The sequence below is a fragment of the Semicossyphus pulcher genome, unplaced genomic scaffold (assembly GCF_022749685.1).
Source record: "Semicossyphus pulcher isolate SPU_LCO1_2020_fin unplaced genomic scaffold, fSemPul1.0.p SCAF_2, whole genome shotgun sequence".
Taxonomy (NCBI): Eukaryota; Metazoa; Chordata; class Actinopteri; order Labriformes; family Labridae; genus Semicossyphus; species Semicossyphus pulcher.
In genome coordinates, this window is record NW_027211693.1 from 21,437,306 (window position 1) to 21,456,388 (window position 19,083).

Genomic DNA, 19,083 nt, shown 5'->3' on the forward strand with positions numbered 1-19,083 from the left:
CCCTTTTTTGTCTGGACAATAAAACAGTCTTTACCCTGTGGAGATCTCCATTAGAAAATCTAAGGCTGTCACAGTATGGAATCTTTCTAACCGCGGAGTAACACACCTTGCGGAGCCCGCTGCCGGAGGATGCTTTGTGTATTTAACTACAGCGCATCCCCCACACGGTAACACATCATCGACTGAGTGAACACAGCATGAGCGGTGAAAACACGAGTTTATTAACCACAACAAAGTTCGTATACTTAATTGTTGAAATGTAATCAGTGATGACTGGCTAGTTGTTGTTGCTGCGGCTAAACTAGCATGTTGTGAGACTGGACACGGGCTCGTCTGCGCCGATGAGATGCGCAGAGGGTTGAAACAGCACTGCTCTGACAGCCAGGTTTCCTTTGCTGATTACTGTGATTTTAAAACGACATGTTCATAATGTATCATTCTGTATGGGGCAGAACGGGCACTCAGTGGTAGAGTCGGTCGTCTCTCAATCAGAAGGTTGGGGGTTCGATCCCTGACTGCTACAGTCACATGTCGAAGTGTCCTCGGGCAAGACACTGAAACCCAAATTGCTCCTGGTGGCATAGCCATCGGGTATGAATGCATAGATCTGATTGGAGGTTGGCACACCATCATGGGTGAATGTGACATGTAGTGTAAAAGCAGCGTTGAGCGCTCATAAGACGATAAAAGTGCTATATAAGCACAGTCCATTTACCATTCATATGCAAAGATAAGGTGCTTTCCTGGGATCGTGAGTTTACTGCATCCCTTTAGTTTTTAATGCATCAGAAATGCAGGACGTGTATCGAGCAACATCACTGGGTCTATGATATTAAAACCTCGTGGTTGGCGTCACATAACCGCGGTGTTGCGGTCATGTGGTTACCATGACAGCCCTACTGAAAACGGAAAAAAAGGAACTATTTTAAGCAAAATGCAGAGAAAGTGAATGCTGAATTATTCCCTGAAAAGCAGTGAGGTCAGTCATCATAGAAGCACTAAATCCGGCTCAGCTGTGTATCTGTATTGAAGGACAGTCGCGTGAAGGCCACCACGAGGCCCGTAGCAGCTCTGAAGTGTCTGCACAGTTCCACAGCAGAGAGATGGGAGACACGGTGCATTCACCACCTCTCGCCCGGGGGGGGACTCAGCAGTCAAAGTTTTATAGCCCACATAAAGAGAAAGCCGCTATTAAAAAAACTCACATGACATCCCGGATAGTGTTTGCCAGAAGGCATGTGGGAGAGTTTGAAACAAAGTTGATGAAGATTTTTAACAGTGTGAAGAGAGATTCAAAAAAGGAGCCATTATGCTAAATGCTATCTTTGGCCAAACATGATTCATCTCCTAAAGCTCGCCATCGTCACCGTGAAGTCTGGTCGCTGCAGGAACACGCTTCGGAGATGCTTCTGGAGGAATCGGGGAGGTGGAAAAATGTAATCCTAATAATATACGACACAAAACTGTGACCTGAATCCAATCCAGAATTAGCTGCAGGACTTGAAACTTGCTGCTCGTGAAACTTGACAGAGCCTGTGAAATTTTGTAATTGGTCTCTTTGCGCTGATGCAGACTTATCCCAACAGATAGAACGGCTGCCAAAACAAAACTACTACTAAATACTGAGGTGATTAAATGCTCATGCAATTACTGTTTTGTGCTTAATATTCGCACTTAATGTAGGAGAATAATTAAGGTTGAGTTTTATTTTGACATAAGAGTTTTTATCAGTGTTAAAAATGCTTAATTATATCCGCTGCGAAAAGCCAAAAGGCATTGTACCTGCCAGGTTTCCAATCCCCTCTCCCTCAAACTCCCCCCCCATCCCCCCACTGCTCCCCAAAATAAACACACACCTGACACGGTTATTCCTCCTGCAGCTGTAGTCCTAACTCCGCCACTGATCGAGGCTTTCTATTTCGCTGTACGAGCGCTCTACCTGTCCTCAGCCCGAGCGGCTTTCCCTTCCTCCGCTCTCGCCCTGGACTAGAGGGTGAAGCATGTGTGGGTGTCACGGAGCTGACAGGTCTATCTGTGCTCTGTCTACTGTGCTGGCGCTTCCCATTTCCCCTCTTCACTGCCGCCTCTACAGCTGCTGTGTATCCTACCGTGACACCACACACACACACACACACACACGGTACAGGAGTATTGGTTTACAGAGGGGGTAGCTGGGGACTGTGCACAGGGTCATGCTTCTAAAAGGCTGCATGCATGGTCCTGGATCATAACATTTTTAAATAATAATGAAATATTGTTTTGATTTCAGAGAGAGTATGAAAGAGAGAGAACGAGAGTTGTGTGTGTGTGTGTGTGTGTGTGTGTGTGTGTGTGTGTGTGTGTGTGTGTGTGTGTGTGTGTTTATGTGTGAAGAGAGCAATGCTTTTCCTTGTCAGTTCAAGGAAAGCCTGTCAGTGTTATGGATTAAATACCACAGTGCTGCATCGTACACACACACACACACACACACACACACACACACTACTTGACAGATTTAGGTGAGTGTATGTATATGCGTGTGTTGTTGTGTGCATGCAGCTTGGCGGTGTGTTATGGCCGCAAACACCCAATCTGAGAAGCAGACTGTGCCGCGGTGTGCAGGCCATGTTAAACCCTGAATCCGTCTCCTGCCACCCGTCCATAAAAGGCCAGCAGCTGCCAAAGTCAGTGCGGTTCAGGCACACGCCGTCACCATAAACCCCATGTAACACATTTCTCATTTGCTACGCCTCTCAGCCATTTGCTCTCCGGAGCACACAAACAGCACTTTCCACTCTCTCACGTACACACACATACAATCAATGCGTATGCAGAAAGAGATACACACTTCCTCGCACAGATTGGTGGAGTGTTTTCCCTCCTGCTGGCTGTAACAGGTGTGTGTGGGGGGTTGGAAGTAGTAAGCCGATCCAGCCATGAGGACCCACTCCTTCCCCTCTCGCTCTACTGCCAAAACATCCCCGGTCCCACCGCTATCCTTCACCTCCTGAAGGGTAGCTTCCAATCAGTCGTGCAGATCAATACACCCTACCCTCAGGATATGAGGCTCGAAAAGCTAACTAGAAGCACTTAAGGAGAGGGGAATCTGTATTGATTACAAAGGGTTAATGGGACCTTGTGCGCTGGCTACACTTTTTTTTTGATTGGAAATGCCCGACCTGCTCTGTTAATTGATACAAATTGGTAACAGAGACACAAACTTGACTGCTGTTGAGGTTTTAATAAGACTACTCTGCAGGCTTGTTTTGACACAGTATACACAAAGGTGAAACAGGGCCGAAGGAAATAATGATACAAGCGAGAGCGAGGTGCCAGATTGAATCAGTGAAGTCAGACGAAGATGACCAGAAAGCAAGCAAAGTGGTGAATCTTTTATCCGCACTGCGAGGAAACACAGCGAGTACGAGAAGGTTCAGGATGCCATGACATCTTTGCTCCGGTATCAATAATTCAGCTTTGCCTTTTCTCACCCTTTAATTATACATCAATGTTAGGATAACAAAGAGGGACGCGCGCTGTGTTCCTGCGTACAAAGGCCGTGACAATGAGACCGGATGGGGGAACTTTAGCCTGTAGGTGGAGGTCGGAAGAAGACGGAAGCATAAAGGCCTTGGGGCTGCTTCGCCCTGCTGTCGAGCTGTCATTTATGATGTGTCCGCCTCACCCACTGTGTGATCAGAGATCAAAGGGTTAACTGAAACTCTGGCCTATAGCCCTGTGCTTACATTATTCAACAGCTTGTTACAACAGCCGGCTCCCTGATCTCACACACGGGGAGACAGAGAGCTGGAAACTCCTGGGAGGGGAGCGCTGGGGACGGAGAGCCGGATTAAGAAAAAAGGGGATGACAGAGAGAGAGAGAGAGAGAGAGAGAGAGAGAGAGAGATAGGGCAGAGAGGAGGGGATTTGAAAAAGAAAAAAGGTGAAGCGAGGAAAAAGGGGGATTGAAAGGATGAAAAGAGGTATTGAGGGAAAGGGAAGGATGAGAAAGTGGTGAAAGACAGAGAGGGAGCACAGGTGGACAGAAGAGGAGGGCTGTCCGTTTAAATCTGCCTGTTGCCGCGGGAGACGGATCAGAATCACTGAATACGGACGTTTAACCTTTGACCGCATACCTAATGTGTTAGCTCGGCCCTACATTTTGTCTGAAGGGAGGCAGGTTTTAAACAAAATCTAAATGTTATACTCCCAATGTCAGTGAATGCATCAGTCCATTTACTTATTATGTTATGTGCCTTATTTCTCTGTTACCTCTTACTCTCACTGAGAGCCACCTGGCTGGCCGAGTGTTCAAACAGGTTACACTGCAGTATCCTCTGGCTTCGGCCTATCTGAAATAGCACCAAAAGACACACAGTCGCACAACAACAAAGCAAAACAACATCCATCAGATGAGCACCGAACTGACAGCGACCATGTTTTGGGAGCGCCCTGTTTATAGTCCCAGACTCGCGCCGCTGCTCAGCGAGCGGGCTCCTTTGTTCATTAATTGATTGGCCTCCCCCGCTGGGCCTCAGTAACTAGGTTACACAGATCCATGAAAAGAAGAGGATTGGCCCCCCCGGTGAAAGGCGGAGGATAGATAGACGACTCCGGGGCAGGAATCTGAGTGTTAATATAACTAATGGAGTGAGGACGACAGTAACTTTATTGAAATCACCCTCATCTAATTAGAGCAAAGAAGCTGATGAGAGCAGAGATGGGCGGGAAGGAAGGTTGGATCTCATTATGCGACGGTGAGGTCACCGTTACATCGACTGTAAGGGCGGACGCTGCGGAGAACTGACGGCTGTGAGGGAGAGACGGACAGCGTGATGTCCATTACGCAGCTGTCACACACACACACATCGCTCTGACAGGAACATCCGTTCGCTCCCTGTCGCTGTGTTTTGCTAATGTAACAGAGGCGGGTTAGGGAGAGTGCAGAGGGTGTTGCGAACATCAGCAGGTCACTGGAAGTGAAGGCCTCTAGGTCCAGAGACGGAGAGACCTCGGAGATGAGACGGAGCAGCTAGAAACACAATGTTCTGGCTTGGCTGTAATGTGAGGGCAGTGAACGCAACAGTTTGACTCATTAGTACAAGTTTAACCTTTTGTTTCTGTATAATGAGGTCAGGGTACAGTTAAAATTCCTCCCAAAGTTTCTAAAATAAGAAAAGTACAAATATAAAGTGGAATCTGTTTTCTTCATTTCATCCTGTTTATTTAATAAATCAAGTTTTCATCCTGTTTGTTTATGTACTGTATGAATTAAGTCACTGTGACTCCTGGGAGCTCATCAGTGGCTGGATTTGTCCAATCTGCACGGGCAAAAAAATACTTAGTCAAACAGTTGTAGGTCAGAAAGCGACCAAGGGTAGAGCTTAAAGCTGTGGGAAAAAAATCTGGCACCCAGCCGTCTGCAGCAACAGTGGGCTGACCTCAAGCCACCACGTCCGACAAAACCATAACCACCAACTTATGTCACACAACACGCTCGTGGAGCAGACAGCACAACAAATCCTAGCAGTTGAAAGCGGGTGTTTACAAAGGAAAAAGCAACGTACATAAATGCATCCCCACAAAAAGGACAATTGTGAGGCTAAATTCAGATTTAAAAGAGGCATAAAACCTCCCTGCACACAGTAAATATCTTTAAGCGCCTATAATAACAGAGACGGAGACATGCTGGATCCTCCCTGTGGGCGCACGACACAACAGCTGAAGCAACACAGGATCTGCACGTGTCAGTCAGACCTCAGAGGGTGCAAAGTTCCACGGTACACTTCCTTCCTCAGGTGACAGGGGCCGAGATGGACGCAGACAGACGGGGTGGTGGGCAATTTGGCAAAAAAAGTGACCCTATAATTCCAGGCCCTGTGTGTGATAATGGCGGTCAATATGGGGCCTGAGCCGTGTGGATGTCATTGGCAATAGGTCGTAATCTGAAACTAAATCAAACAAGCCCTCAGGCCGCCATCGAAAGAAAAAATCAAAGTATGACTCTGCAAGATTTTTTGCTGGCATAGAACTTCTCAACCCGAGTGGTGCGCGACAGCCCGCAACATAATCTTAATATATTATTTGATCTTCCAGCCCCAGAGCGATGGAGTCATTATGCATTACAAGCTCCGGCGAGGACGGTTGACCACTCCTCACAGGAGAGGACTTCAGGGTCACGCGGGGACAGCACGGCGGAGAGGAGGTTAATATGACAGTCAGTGGCAGCGAGAGGGGAAGAGATGGAGGAGTTATAAGAGGAGAAATAAAAAGGAAATCTAAAGCGCTTCACTTGTATTCCTTTAGACTCCAAATTACCTCCTCTGCAAATGGCAGGGAAAGAAACAGCCCACCTCCTCCCCGCTAATGGTGTTGTCTTTTAAAGCTTTATCACTAATTCATTACTTGTGATTTTCCAGCAGCGGCGAGGGCTGAAGCTTTGTCTTCTGTCTAATTGAGAGCCGGTGGCTTCAGTCCCTAATCAGTCAAACCTACTAACAGCTTTTCCTCGGGGGCTGATGAAGTCAAAAAACAGCATTATTGTACCAGTAGGTCATTTGCTTTGTGTGCAACTTCAAATGACTTTAATTCCAGACTCTCCAAGATGGTGATTTGTGAAGTGGTGCAAAGATGTCAGGCTGTAATGAATGTTGAGGTTTTCCCCTCGTTGTCCCTTGTCAGAAAGTGGGTGCCGTCATTAAGCGGCATGGAATCTAAAGAATATGCAGCACATTCACGACAGGTTTTTGAAGTAACTTTCAGCGCCCATTCAATCAAAAATAACTTCCAAAGAGGGGAAAAAGCCATTTTCTTTCTTTGCACCACTTCAGCCCCATCTCCTCTCGCACACACACGTCTAATTAGCCGCGTCGTATCCCTTGATGACTCCGCCATTTCCTCTCCCTGGGAAGATTAACCGCCACAACACTAATATCAGGCTCCATATCAACACAATTAGGTGAAGAGTGAAATGTAAGGCGTGTCGTCACATCTCCGCAGCTTCATTAGGGCGCACCAGAGAGGGCTCGACGACAGACAGGCCGCTGCGTCTTCAGGTAGGGAGGTGTACTTAGCAACCCAGACTGTCGCCATGGGATGTGTTTAAAACTTGTCCTAGATACCACAATATGCTCGGGTTTATTGTTGGAAGTCGAGGTTATAAAAAGAGCTCAAAAGGCCACTTCCAATTAAGGGCAGGCTCCTGTGGTTTTCACTTGACTTATCTGTTGATTGGAGCCAGCAGGGAGGACCGGAGGGTCGTCCAATTATTTAAAACTTCTTCTTTTGGAGCTTAAAAATATAGTTTTTGTTTAATTCAGCCGCGTTTTGAAAATCTTTAGAGGGTTGTTTCTATCTTTCCAATCAGGGTTAGACCTTTGCACTGTATGTCAATGATTAGATTAGACAAGTCAGCAAGTTTGGAGTATCATCAGGCCAATGTCATGATGATATGATGTTTACTGTCAGGCTGAGAGATGGGGGTTTGTCAGAAAGCAAAAGACCTGCCTGATTCTGCCTTAAAGTACTGACAATCCACCAAATGTTTTTGAGTATACGTACAAGCTTTAGCTATAATTTTTAAGGTAAATATCCAATAAAAGGATGCTAGCTAAGTCAGTCTTTCTATGTCATCCAACTCCTTCCCAACTTGTCTCAGGAAGCTGATCTCCTGAAAGACAGGAAAAGGAGGCAAGTCTGACAGGGAGCCTGCTGAAGACAATCCATTGTTTCAAATCATTCCCAGATGCTCCATACTCTAAACTGTTGCATTTTCTGGCCATGATTTGTCATTCTTTCACTCAATCTTGGGGCTTTCTATTAGTCCTCCTCAGCCAAACAAGCCCTCCACCCAGCGCATCCTGAGCGAGCCAGTGTACTCCCGAGACCTCTGGTTTGGGTTCGTCTTCTGTCCTGTTACACCAAATCTTTCAACAACTACTGGAAATCACTGCTTTAAAAAAAACTCGAGCGAAGAAAAATCCACTATTCCCCACAGTCCTGTCATGCCGTTTAGTAAACAGCCTGTTTACGCCAAGAATACATTTCTAAAGAGAACACTGAGTATTTTTCATTTCAAGGATTTTTCTTTTGGCAGGTTAATCGTCAAAATTACATTTGAGGCTTAGAAACAACAATTTACAAAGACGGAGAAGAACTTCATTTTCCGACATTATCACCGTTTTATATTAGGACATATTTAACTGTGCATTAATCATGTCATTAATTAAAGGCAGGATCTTATAAATCTCAAACAAGGATAAACAGCCCCAACAAAACAAACATAAACTATTATAGACAGCAACTTCATTTGACAGATTATTGTATTATTATAAGACTTATATATTACATCTAGGGTTTTATAAGGAAGCTATTCAGCTAAGCAGTTAGTTTTGATTAACTGATCAAGTCGTGTTTAAGTTCCAGCTTCATTAAAGGGAGGATTTCTCTCATTTTTGGTGACATGATTATGAATATAACATTTTGGAGTTTAGGACTGTTGGACTGACATCTTTGAAGAGGTAATCTGGTGTTTGGGATATGTGACGGGCATATCTGACTATTTTCTAACCTTTTATAAACCAAACAAATTATTGATCAATCTGAAAACGATCATCGGATAAATCAATTTAGAAACTAGTAAGTTGCAGCTTTAGAATTACCGACCGACCGACCGACCGAGTGACAGTACTTTCACAGCTGTAGAGAGAGAGTTGCGACATCGCAATGGCAGATCATGGAGCATATTGGACCTCCACTGACGCGACTCTGTCTCTTCGGCTCTGGATACTTTGTTCGGGAAGGCGGGGCTGCTCCTCACCTACGTCCGCAGCGCGCACCTGCTTTCAAACACGTCGTCATCGGCCTCATAAGGACAGTCCTTGTAACACATTGCCCGCAAAAGCGCACACTGACCTGATGCAGTCTGCCACATACTGGATTTTCTCCTAGTCTTGTTCTCACACTGGTGCTCTGAGCAGCCCCTCATACAGCCTCTGCCTGAAAAGACTCAGTCAGCTCTGTCCCTTTAAGAATCCCCGCCCCTACAAGCCCGCTTTCTTACTGAGGCTGCACTTTGTGATGTCACAAAGTGTAGAAAAAACTGTGTGAAAGCTACCTACAGATTTGTACAGATGAACCTACAGATATATACATATTTTATATACGTACTATATATATGTCTTCAGATGTGAAACAGCATAATACCCCATGTTTAAATCACTACGACCATTGAAATATAAAGTGCTTGTTTTTTTATCCAAATGTTGTGCCTTAAAGCGCCAAACATTTCAATCTAAATATATCCACCAAGTTGCTCCAACATCAAATCAGATCATCCCTCTTTCTACAGTTAGACTCTGTGCTGTCTTTCATGCGTTGTTTTTCAGCAAAGTGGGACAAAAAGAAGACACAACATGTGCGAACATAAAGTCCTGCCATGTGCTGTGATGTTACAAAAACATTTGAAAGTTGCTCTTGCCGGATCGTTGCGTGATGTTTTCATTTAGGCCCTCAGACCACCAGAAGATTTCCTGGCAGGGAAAAGTCTCTTTCGCTGCATTAAGAAAAGACACGGACAGGAAGACAGAGAAATCCTTATGATTGGATATGCTGTCAGCTGACATTAGAGCACACAGCGGATATTTACAGCTTTCTGGAAACATCTGTAGGCTCATAGAGGACTGTCAGGCAGGCAGGGTAAACAGCATGCTCCCTAGCATCTCACACCCCCATGCTAACCAGGCCTGTCAATCACATGAATCAAGCTAGCGGCTGCGAGTCAGATGTGGATGAAAGAAGGCTTTTTTTGCAAACTGATGTTAGAACAGCCCGGGCGAGTGGATTCACCGCATGAGCAAAAAAATACGGCAATTAATTGCAGCGGACAAAGTAGAGAGTTTAAGATTCAAAGCACCAAAACAAACACAAAAGAAGCGCTCTGCTAATTGAGATGTTTTGCTCAAAGAACAACTGCAGCAGATCATTTAGTGATAGCTTGAGCAGCAGGTTCAAAAACTATGTAAGAGGAGAAAAAGATGAGAAATGTGCCATTGAACACAGCACAGCACTGAAGAAAACACGCAAAGGGGAAAACAAGAGAGCGAGAACAGAGGAAATCTAACAAAAGGCAACAGAACACAGTCGAACACAGCCGAGCCCAGCACAACACACCAGAACAGGCTGTAATTGTGTTGTGCGGGACTGACCCCGGCGCATCCCAGCAGGCATTGCATGATGAATGGGCCTGGCGATGACTACATCCCACATCCCTCTCCCTCCCTCGCCTCCCCCCTCACATGCTCTTTTCTCTCCCTCTCTTCTCTGTCGCCACTATTAGCCCTCCTTCTGTCCCTCCCTTTGCTCCCCTCCTTTCCCCAAAACCGCACTCTATTCAGCTGCTGCCATCCCACAAGATTAATTTGCATTCAGTGCACTTAGTCCTCGTATTGTGCTCTGACACAATGACATATTACAGTGCATGGCACACCTATTAAACATATAGTGTAGCTTGAGGGACGATGATTTTTCCTGCACGATGGTTATGATAGAGAACAAATGTGTGCCGAGCAAGAAGCACAAGGGTACGGCGTGATCGGTACGAACACAGAGACGCTCTGACACACGAGTCACGGCGGAATCATTACAGGAACAGTTAGATAACCTCGATTAATGATTCACTAGACCCAAACTAATAAACTGGGTCAGATTGTGTTAGCAGCGGTAGCAAGAGCAGGGAGACCTTCAGGTTAGGCCGCTTGAGAAGAAAGAGCAGCAGCGAGAGCGAGACGGGGAAGGTGGGAGCAAAAGAAGAAAATTAAAGAGAGCAAAAAAGGCGATGGAGGTGTTGGTGTTACTCCACTATGGACCCCGAGGATAGAGACAGTAATGCATGGGAAATACGGCTTTTTTCCTCCAGCTTTCTTTGCTCCTGTTCTCCTTCTACAGTTCCATCGTGCCCACGTCCGAGGGGAGCAAATTTAATTTGCAACAGCGTCTCCTGCCATCGCCCTCTGTGCCTGGGGATAAAAGAAATGGATTCTGGAATTTAAAAAGATGAGTGAAATAAAGAAATGAAACAGGGGCACTCAGGATAAGGCATCAGAGACAATAGCACAGAGGGTGGCAGGGAGAAATGAGAGCAGAGTTTGAGGGGAGTGGAGTGTGTGCGGGGGGAGCTGGGGGGAGAGTTATGTGGGCCAGATATTAACTGTATGGTTATCATAACCCGGCTCAGAGGCCTGGCCATCTAGGGAGGCCACAGGGTCACTCAAACAATCAGATCAGATCAGGGGGCTGATAGAAGCTACTGCTGACGCTACCAGGCCCAAACATGAAGGTGGCTGAAGGGTTAACAACCCATTACCTCATCCGACTGCGCCCTCATGGGACACGCAGTATGGGTTTGTGTTGGCGTCTTCCTTTAGGGCCTAAAGCGCACCTTTGGGCTATTATTCAACAAAGGGGAGTTTGACGGAGTGACATCAGCAGAGCGACTCAGCCTGCTGTGCGCGGGAGGGAAATGGGAGACACAGGGTGTGGAGGATGGAGACTGGGGAGGCTGTGGACTATGTGGGAGTCACATTACTCCCCTCCAGCTCTTCTCTACCTGTCACACGAGCACTTTGAGGACTCAACGGTAATGCCTGAGTCTTGACAACTTCAAACGGCTGCTTTGCCCGGGTAGATCAGAGGCAACGCTGGGATAAAGGCAAGAATAAAAGGAAGAAAGAGGAATCTGAAAAGCACCAGGCCTGCTCGACATTGTGTTGTAGGATGACTCGAATTTCATTATCAGATTCTTGAGTTAAGTTTATCCACGGCTCAGTCCCACAGCGGAAGAGAAAAATAAGAAAGGGGCCTCCACCCCGGCCCATTGAGAGCCAACGAGCTCTGGTCAAGTTGGGGGCCATTACTGAGAGAAAACAAACACAGACCTCTGGCCAGACTCACACAGCCCGGCCCAGACACCTGTGTCCCATTCACCAAACATATCCAGCCACTTAACACTTCACACGAGGGGTTGGGTGGTGTTTGTGTTTGCAGGCTCGCACTCCCACTATGGTTCCTTTAGTTTTGCTTCTTTACCCAAACAGCCCCCGAGTCTCTCTGTGAGGACCGAGTGCTAGCGGCTGTGACCATCCCGCTGAGAGCAGCCAGCCGTAACACCACCTGACCGCCACAACTGACCCCCCTCAGAGCTACACCCTCTGAATAAAACTGTCCAAACCCTGGAAAAACAAAGCTCATTCATCCTGCTGTCATTTGCAGTCTCCAGCCGTCCTCATGTCTAGGTGCCCCAGCTGCATCTGGAATGACCTCAGGGTTGCCAACACCTGTCCCACACAGAGAGGGACACACACTCACACACACACACACACACCTCCCTACCACCCAGGATGGATGAGAGACAGCAGGCCGGGCAGACACGGCACCGCCGCGGATCAGTGGAGGGCTACACTTGGAGCTGCCAGCAGCTAAACCTCGGGTCGGCACCATTACAATTCTTTCCACATCAGCAATTCAAAATGGAGAAGAGGTATGCCGTCCGCTGCGGTCAGTTCGTTACGGTGGATTCTCAATCCCCTCGATACAATTTAATGAATTGAAATGGCGATGACCCATAACCCTGGCAATGCACTCATAGTTTCCACCCAAAGATTAAGCTAGATAGGCGGGCTGAGCTGTTTACATGTAGCGGAGGCCGTTCGCATGCCGCAATGCTTTGTTTGCAGAGAAGCCAAATGCGCTCACAGATGGGAGCCGACTGGACACCAGATGACTTTCTGTGGTGTGGTGGCGCAGGCTGCTTTGGGGCTAAGAGAGGAGGGAGAGGAGAACAAGGGCACTGGTCACCAGATGCCGTGATAAAGTTACTCGCCTTGATGCTCCGGCCTGGTCTGATATCAAGCATCAGGGCGGCGAACAGAGGCCGTGTCACATGTTTTTAGATTGTACTGTGTGCTGGCTAACAATGGTTTCTATCCTCACAGGTTGACAAAGAAAAACTGAACATATCGACGTGACCTTGTGTAGGTGTTCACTCCTCGCTTTCCTACAATGTCACCGCTCATCATGACGGCACTGTAAACTCTACATGGTAAACACAGAACAGGGTCCTCCAGGCGGCATCAGGGCCTCTGTTTAAGTTTCAGGAGGGACGGTCAAAAAGCACACAAAGACAGCGACAGGTCAGAAGGTAGAACACAAACTTAGTGTTCGTTTTATCTCCTTTAGAGATGCTGATTCATGTTTATGGTCATTATTAGTTTGTGGCGCTGTTGAATACCGAAAGTTGTGACTCATAGTGTCATATTACTTTGTTATTGTAGCCTCCATGATAGTAGGTCAAATGTCTAAATCAGTGTGATACGTATAATTACAGACTGCATATATTTAATTGTGTTGTCTTATAATACATGTGCATGTTATTCATGTTTAAGATTAAGCAAGATACAATTAATTAGTGCAATAAAGTTTGTTTTTGTATGCCGCCAAATAAATAACATACAAGAAACTCTTCTTGCAGCTTGAATTCATGTGTACTAAGTAATTTTATAGGGTGTGTTTCTCAGTGTAAAACATGTAATCAGTTTCCACTTCCCTCTTATATTATATAGAGCAACATAGTACACAAGTTGCGGCACGCATGAGCGTGGGCGTACACACCTTAAGTACAGCAGTAGGTGAGAGTGTGTGTGTGGTATCTGTGGTGAAGTCAGACCCCGCCGAGGCCACCAGACAACTGGGTAAACACACAGACCCCACACGCACCCACCTGTCTGCCCCCTCCGTGCGCACACAGTTAGCTTTTAGCAACATTTATGTAGACGTCGGAACAACTGTACATGTTTTAGTACCAAACCTTGCGCCCCATATACCATGCTCAAAGACAACACACCTCTGACTCTGCGTCTGAAAGAGAGCCTTCTGTACAGCTAAGTGGACAAAGGAGAAAAAAAAACTAATCGTATCCGATGACTGATAGCACTTATGATGAGGACGGGGTTAGAATATCCCGCAGTGAAGTGGTGCGTTCCCATTACTGCATCTCTCCATCTCTGGAAATGGCTTCATTAACAGGCTAGTGCTGAGAGCTCCCTTGCCGAGTGTATGAACGCGCTGCACCCCGAGGGTCCGCCGGAAAGGCTGAGGTGAAGTCCATTAACACTCGACAGCTTGTTTTTTGACCACTAAATAAAACAGGGTATTTTTTCTGTGTCTGCAGTATAAATAGCCTTTAGCTTAAGAGCTGGTGAGAGCAAATTTCCGGAGGTCGAAAAAAACTCGACTCCGAGGAGAAAATTGAACTCATGGATTGGGTTTCTGATAAAGGAGCGTCACAGGTGAAAATGTCACACACTTCTCAAACAATCAACGACCTAGAAAACAGTGTTGTGCCGAAACATGTCTAAGGAGTAGCAGAGCAGGATGGGCTGAGTTTTTAATCATTTTTCAGAAGTCATCAAAGTGCTAGGATCTAGTTTAACTGCTAAAAAGGCCTCATCAGAAAAACATGGAGCAAAGACATTTAAGGTTTTCCTCCTGTAACCCGTCCTGGATCAGAGCGTCACCTTAAAGCCTAAATGCCTGTGTCTAAACGGTGGCGAGAGGGCGTGGGTGTGATCACAAGAACAGCTATAAAAGCAATGCTGTCTTCTGCAGGGATAAATCCATATCTCACATAACCTGTCCCGCTCCTCTGGCATACTTCCCGATCCCTCAGGCAACCGGAGCTGGCTACCTCTGAGCCTATGACATAGCTCTTACTTTCCCAGCACTTTACGCTCCAATCATGTGTCATCTGATGAAACGCTACACCCCGGTCACCATTATTCGTCTGGATACAGGAGCCTCTGGAATGTATCGGATTCCTGCCTCAGGGGGTGAGCACCTTGGAAACATGGTCCTACCTACCTCCACCCGCAAACCTCTCCCTCTTTTCCTCTCTCCCCTGATCTCTATCCGTCCATGTTTCCATTCAGCAAAATTCCACAGGAGGCCTGCTTGATTTACACCGCCTCATCGCCTGTCTGACATGTGCTCGCATTTTTGACTTACGTCTCACAATAGAAGGACATGTGAGGGGCAGTTTTGAGTTTCAGGACTGTTTCCCAGCTGTCTTCTTTATGATGACGTCCCAATTAAAAGGGTAAAAACATCACAATGAACGCTATCCTCAGCCACAGATGATGCAGGTGGGTCACACTACCCTCCTTCCTTGAGAGCGAGCACAAGAGCTCTACAAGAAATTCAAATTAGACACTATTTTGTTCTCTAGTTCAACAATGGTACAACACTCTCAACCTATCTCCCCTCTCCAGACAGCAACAGTTATCCCTGCACTACTCAGAACTGTAGTATTGAGTATCTGAGTCAGTGGCCTGCGTAATTCAGTCTAGGGAATTATGACAGTGGAAAATCATTTCCCGGGGCCGGGGATAGGAGGCCATGGCTAATCGTTCAGTAATCTGATCTGCCTGCATACTGTAGTCCGCCGCGCCGCTAGCCTAGCCAGCCAGTCACACATGTGGACACCCCCAGGGCCTGCCAACTATCTGATGGAGGCTAACACTATTCAAAAACAACTCTCCAGGTTTTCCCGAGGATTACTGATGCTATCGGATCATTTGCTAATACTCGCTTTTGCTGGGCTGTTTGAGATGTATTTACTCCGCTCCTGCTCTCCAATACCCCTCACGATAGCGGAGCCTAAGCCAAAAAATGCCACAGCCACATTCCAGGCAGAAAGAGACGCTTCAATACAAACTACTCTACAGGCTACAAATGCTACAGTCGGAGCGTATTAATCCAAAAGCTCGACTTAATGAGGAAACATCTGAGTTTGTCTGTCAAACAGCAGGCGATTCTGGGGACACTTCCAATTGTAGATTCCAGTATTTAGTGGAGCCAGTGGTGTTGTAGTAGTATATGAATAAGAACCATAGGGAGCAGTACTGGGGCACAAAGCAGTGCTTATACGCAGCATAGAGGCTTGGGGGGACTTGAGTTTTGGAAAGATGCCTGGCTTCAGCCCTCCTCTAAAGAGAGGTCTGCCACCCCGCACACTGAGTGTGGACACAAGGGGCACTGACATGGAAAAATACAAGAGCTGGCATGTAGTTTGGCACTGCAGTTCCCAACAGTTACCTTGTGTAGCATTAAATGGTATCGTAGCTGTGAGTCACTGCAGCACCATTAATCCTTTATGTGAAGATAAGTAGCAATGAAGCAGTGAAAGCTGTGATTGACAACAAATATAAGAATTATTTTGCCGTGTCCCATTCAAGACTAAAATCTGAAGTGATGAATCGTCTGTGATCGTGCCTCATTCAGATAAACAGCCAAACACCGCCGGGTGACTTGATCTGTCATATACAGTCCTGCCTGCAGGATTTTAACAACCTCTGTGTGTATGGCATTGTAACCCAGCCGCAGCGTTTCACAGGCATATCTAAGCGAAGGGATGCTGATATATGATCAAATGGCTGCGGCGGCAGTGGCAGCCTTCATCAGCTGAAAGCGCTAGATCACAGCATGTTTGGCAGCCAGTGGGAGCAGTCAGATGGAGGGTTAGAACAACCAGACAAACAGTTGGCACTGATAAACAGAACGCAACTTAAGATTCAGCTCTCCACAAATTTGACAAACAAATGACAGCAACCACTCTTTTTATAATCCAATCTGCAAATGGAATAAGCCAGACATTTTTTTTCTACAAATGATGGGTGGGACATGTGATGAGCAACACATGGCTCGCATTGGGAATAGCAAAATTTGAAGCATTGGTCAAATAAATCTCATGACACATAAAACCAGAGGAGCAGCACTCTTTCAGTTACAGTCACAAGAATGTCTTCTGCAGCTGAGGAGAAAGGCAGGGAAAGTCCTTATGACTTTGCCAAACACATTCTGAGCGTGAGTCATTCTCTTTTAGTAATCTCTTACTCACATAGGTGCACGCTTGCACGCGCATACACCCCAAGGCAACAGATTTTAGGCAGGTCTGGACTGCCCCTTTTTGCTCCAGAGCCGAGTCAAGTGTTTATAGTGTTTAATAGATGCAGCTATCTGGGCTGAGACACACATTTGCTCTGTTTTGCACAACAAAGAGTAACAAAGCAGCCTGATACATTAAAAACAGGAACTATTTACGAAGAGGCGCTGCTGCACTGGTGCATTCTGCAACTGTGCCACATTTAAACAACATATTAAAACACATTGAAGCATCTTTAGTGCATTCCAACCTGTCCTACTTTTCCCAACAGCTGAAATTGGAGTATGATATGGCATAATCAGCAGTATCTTTTTTGTTTACCCCCTCAAATAGTTTATAGTTTGTGGAAAAAATGCTTATAAAGAGCAGTATATGCACAAAATAGCCTGCACATGATTCCGACAGGTAGCTACACAATAGTCTGATGCATCATGTGTCACAACAGAGCCTGCCATCACTGCTGATAATAATTAACCCAAGTTCCCTGAAATCATTTGGACAACTTGAGTAATGCTGCATGCAATCCCATGCTGATCTTTTATTCGCCTCTGTCATGTGCAGTGCTATTAGATTAGGAGGCAGACAGTCATATCGACCTTTAATTATAATTTGCACTCAAAAACGTTTGGCCTTTTCTTTGCAAAAGACACATTAGACGAGAAAACGTGTGGGCTCGCTGCTACATTATTGCAGAATTTTTAGAAGCAAACTCAAGTGAGTTTTTTTTATAAAACTGTATCTAACAGTGGTGTAAAAGTTGCAAAAACAAGTTAGTCCCTGCTGGCTGGTGCCGGGCTGCATTATGGTATCCGACTGCATAAAGGAATTCCGATATTAAATCACAGAGCAGAGCAGCCGGACACAGCTCTATCCTGAGCACAAACTTCCCCCCCGACCCGCTTCAAAAATAACGTTAGCCTCCTTTCTCTGCTGCCGTACGGACGAGCTGAAAGCTACACCGAGAGACCCTCCGCTATTTAGCCGGGGCTTTACGTTTCCAGTCGGGGGGGAGTCAGGCCGAAAACTGGCCTCATTCTCCGTCTGCGCCAGACAGCGTTCACTAGCCTGGCCTGGGAGACCGAGCGGCGGGGCTCTCGGTCGTGTACCAAACATGTGCGAAAACACCGCGATGAGACTTGTGTGTATCGATGTACTCACCTTGTTTGGGTCTAGATGTGTTTGAGACAACACGGAACGGTTGAAATGAATGCGGGGTTGAAGCACGCTGGGCGCATGTCGTCGTCGTCGTCGTCTCGGTTTGCTGTTGCCGTGATGTGGAAGCGGCACAGCGGACTCGGCTGGGAGAAATCGGGAAATCTGAGAATGCCCCTCTCTTTCTGCAGCTCTGTGCACCGGCGGTGGCCCATAACTGTCGACAGGGGGCGCCAGCACGGCGCATTTTTTGCCTCATATATGCGCATACATACATATACTACATAAGTCGTCAAACAATCACTGTGATCACATATTCCTGCAGGGAATCTCTGCATCCCTGCTCCTCTGTGGTAAGGTTAGAGTGGTAGTGATACTGAGATTAACCTGAAGTTGTTCTGATTCATATTTGTTTGAAACACGAGCTTAGGGGTAGTCGTGATTTTGAACAGTCATCTCACTGTGCAGATTACACAACAAGTACCCTTGCAATAAAATGCTTTATTTAAACTTGTGTAGTCGTGTAGTGTTATCAAAGGGCAAAGATCTCAAAATCTGAAATCTCTATTTTCTGATGAAAAACTAATTCCAGTATTCATTTATTACTACAAAGAGCTGCTATTATGTTTGAGAAACTATACAGTAATTGACATGTTGTTATGATATTGTTATTATCTTTTTATTGGGTTATCTCTGCTGGCATATATCAAAATCATAATAATACTTTAGTCAGTGATTATTGCTGTAGATAATACACAACAAACTCCATTAATTAAACATGTAGGAAACTGATTGGTGTGTTTTTTTGTTTTTTGCCAAAGTTATTATAAAATGAAAGTATGATTATAAAAGAACACAACTGCATAAATTGCGCATAAATTACATACACCACATATATTACAATAACCATGTAAACACAACTCTTTGAACAATAATTTCTTAAATGGAGATCAAACACG

General features: G+C 46.0%; 1 protein-coding gene across 1 annotated transcript in view; it reads right to left on the reverse strand.

Annotated features, from left to right (window-relative positions):
* The window catches only part of LOC138598162 (bifunctional heparan sulfate N-deacetylase/N-sulfotransferase 1-like), a 44,585-nt gene extending 26,356 nt beyond the window's left edge, over positions 1–18,229 (reverse strand). The window contains exon 1 of the mRNA XM_069669873.1: positions 18,131–18,229. The gene's annotated coding sequence lies outside the window, so the exon portion shown is untranslated. The remainder of the gene's footprint in view (positions 1–18,130) is intronic.
* Between the last annotated feature and the right edge of the window lie 854 nt (positions 18,230–19,083).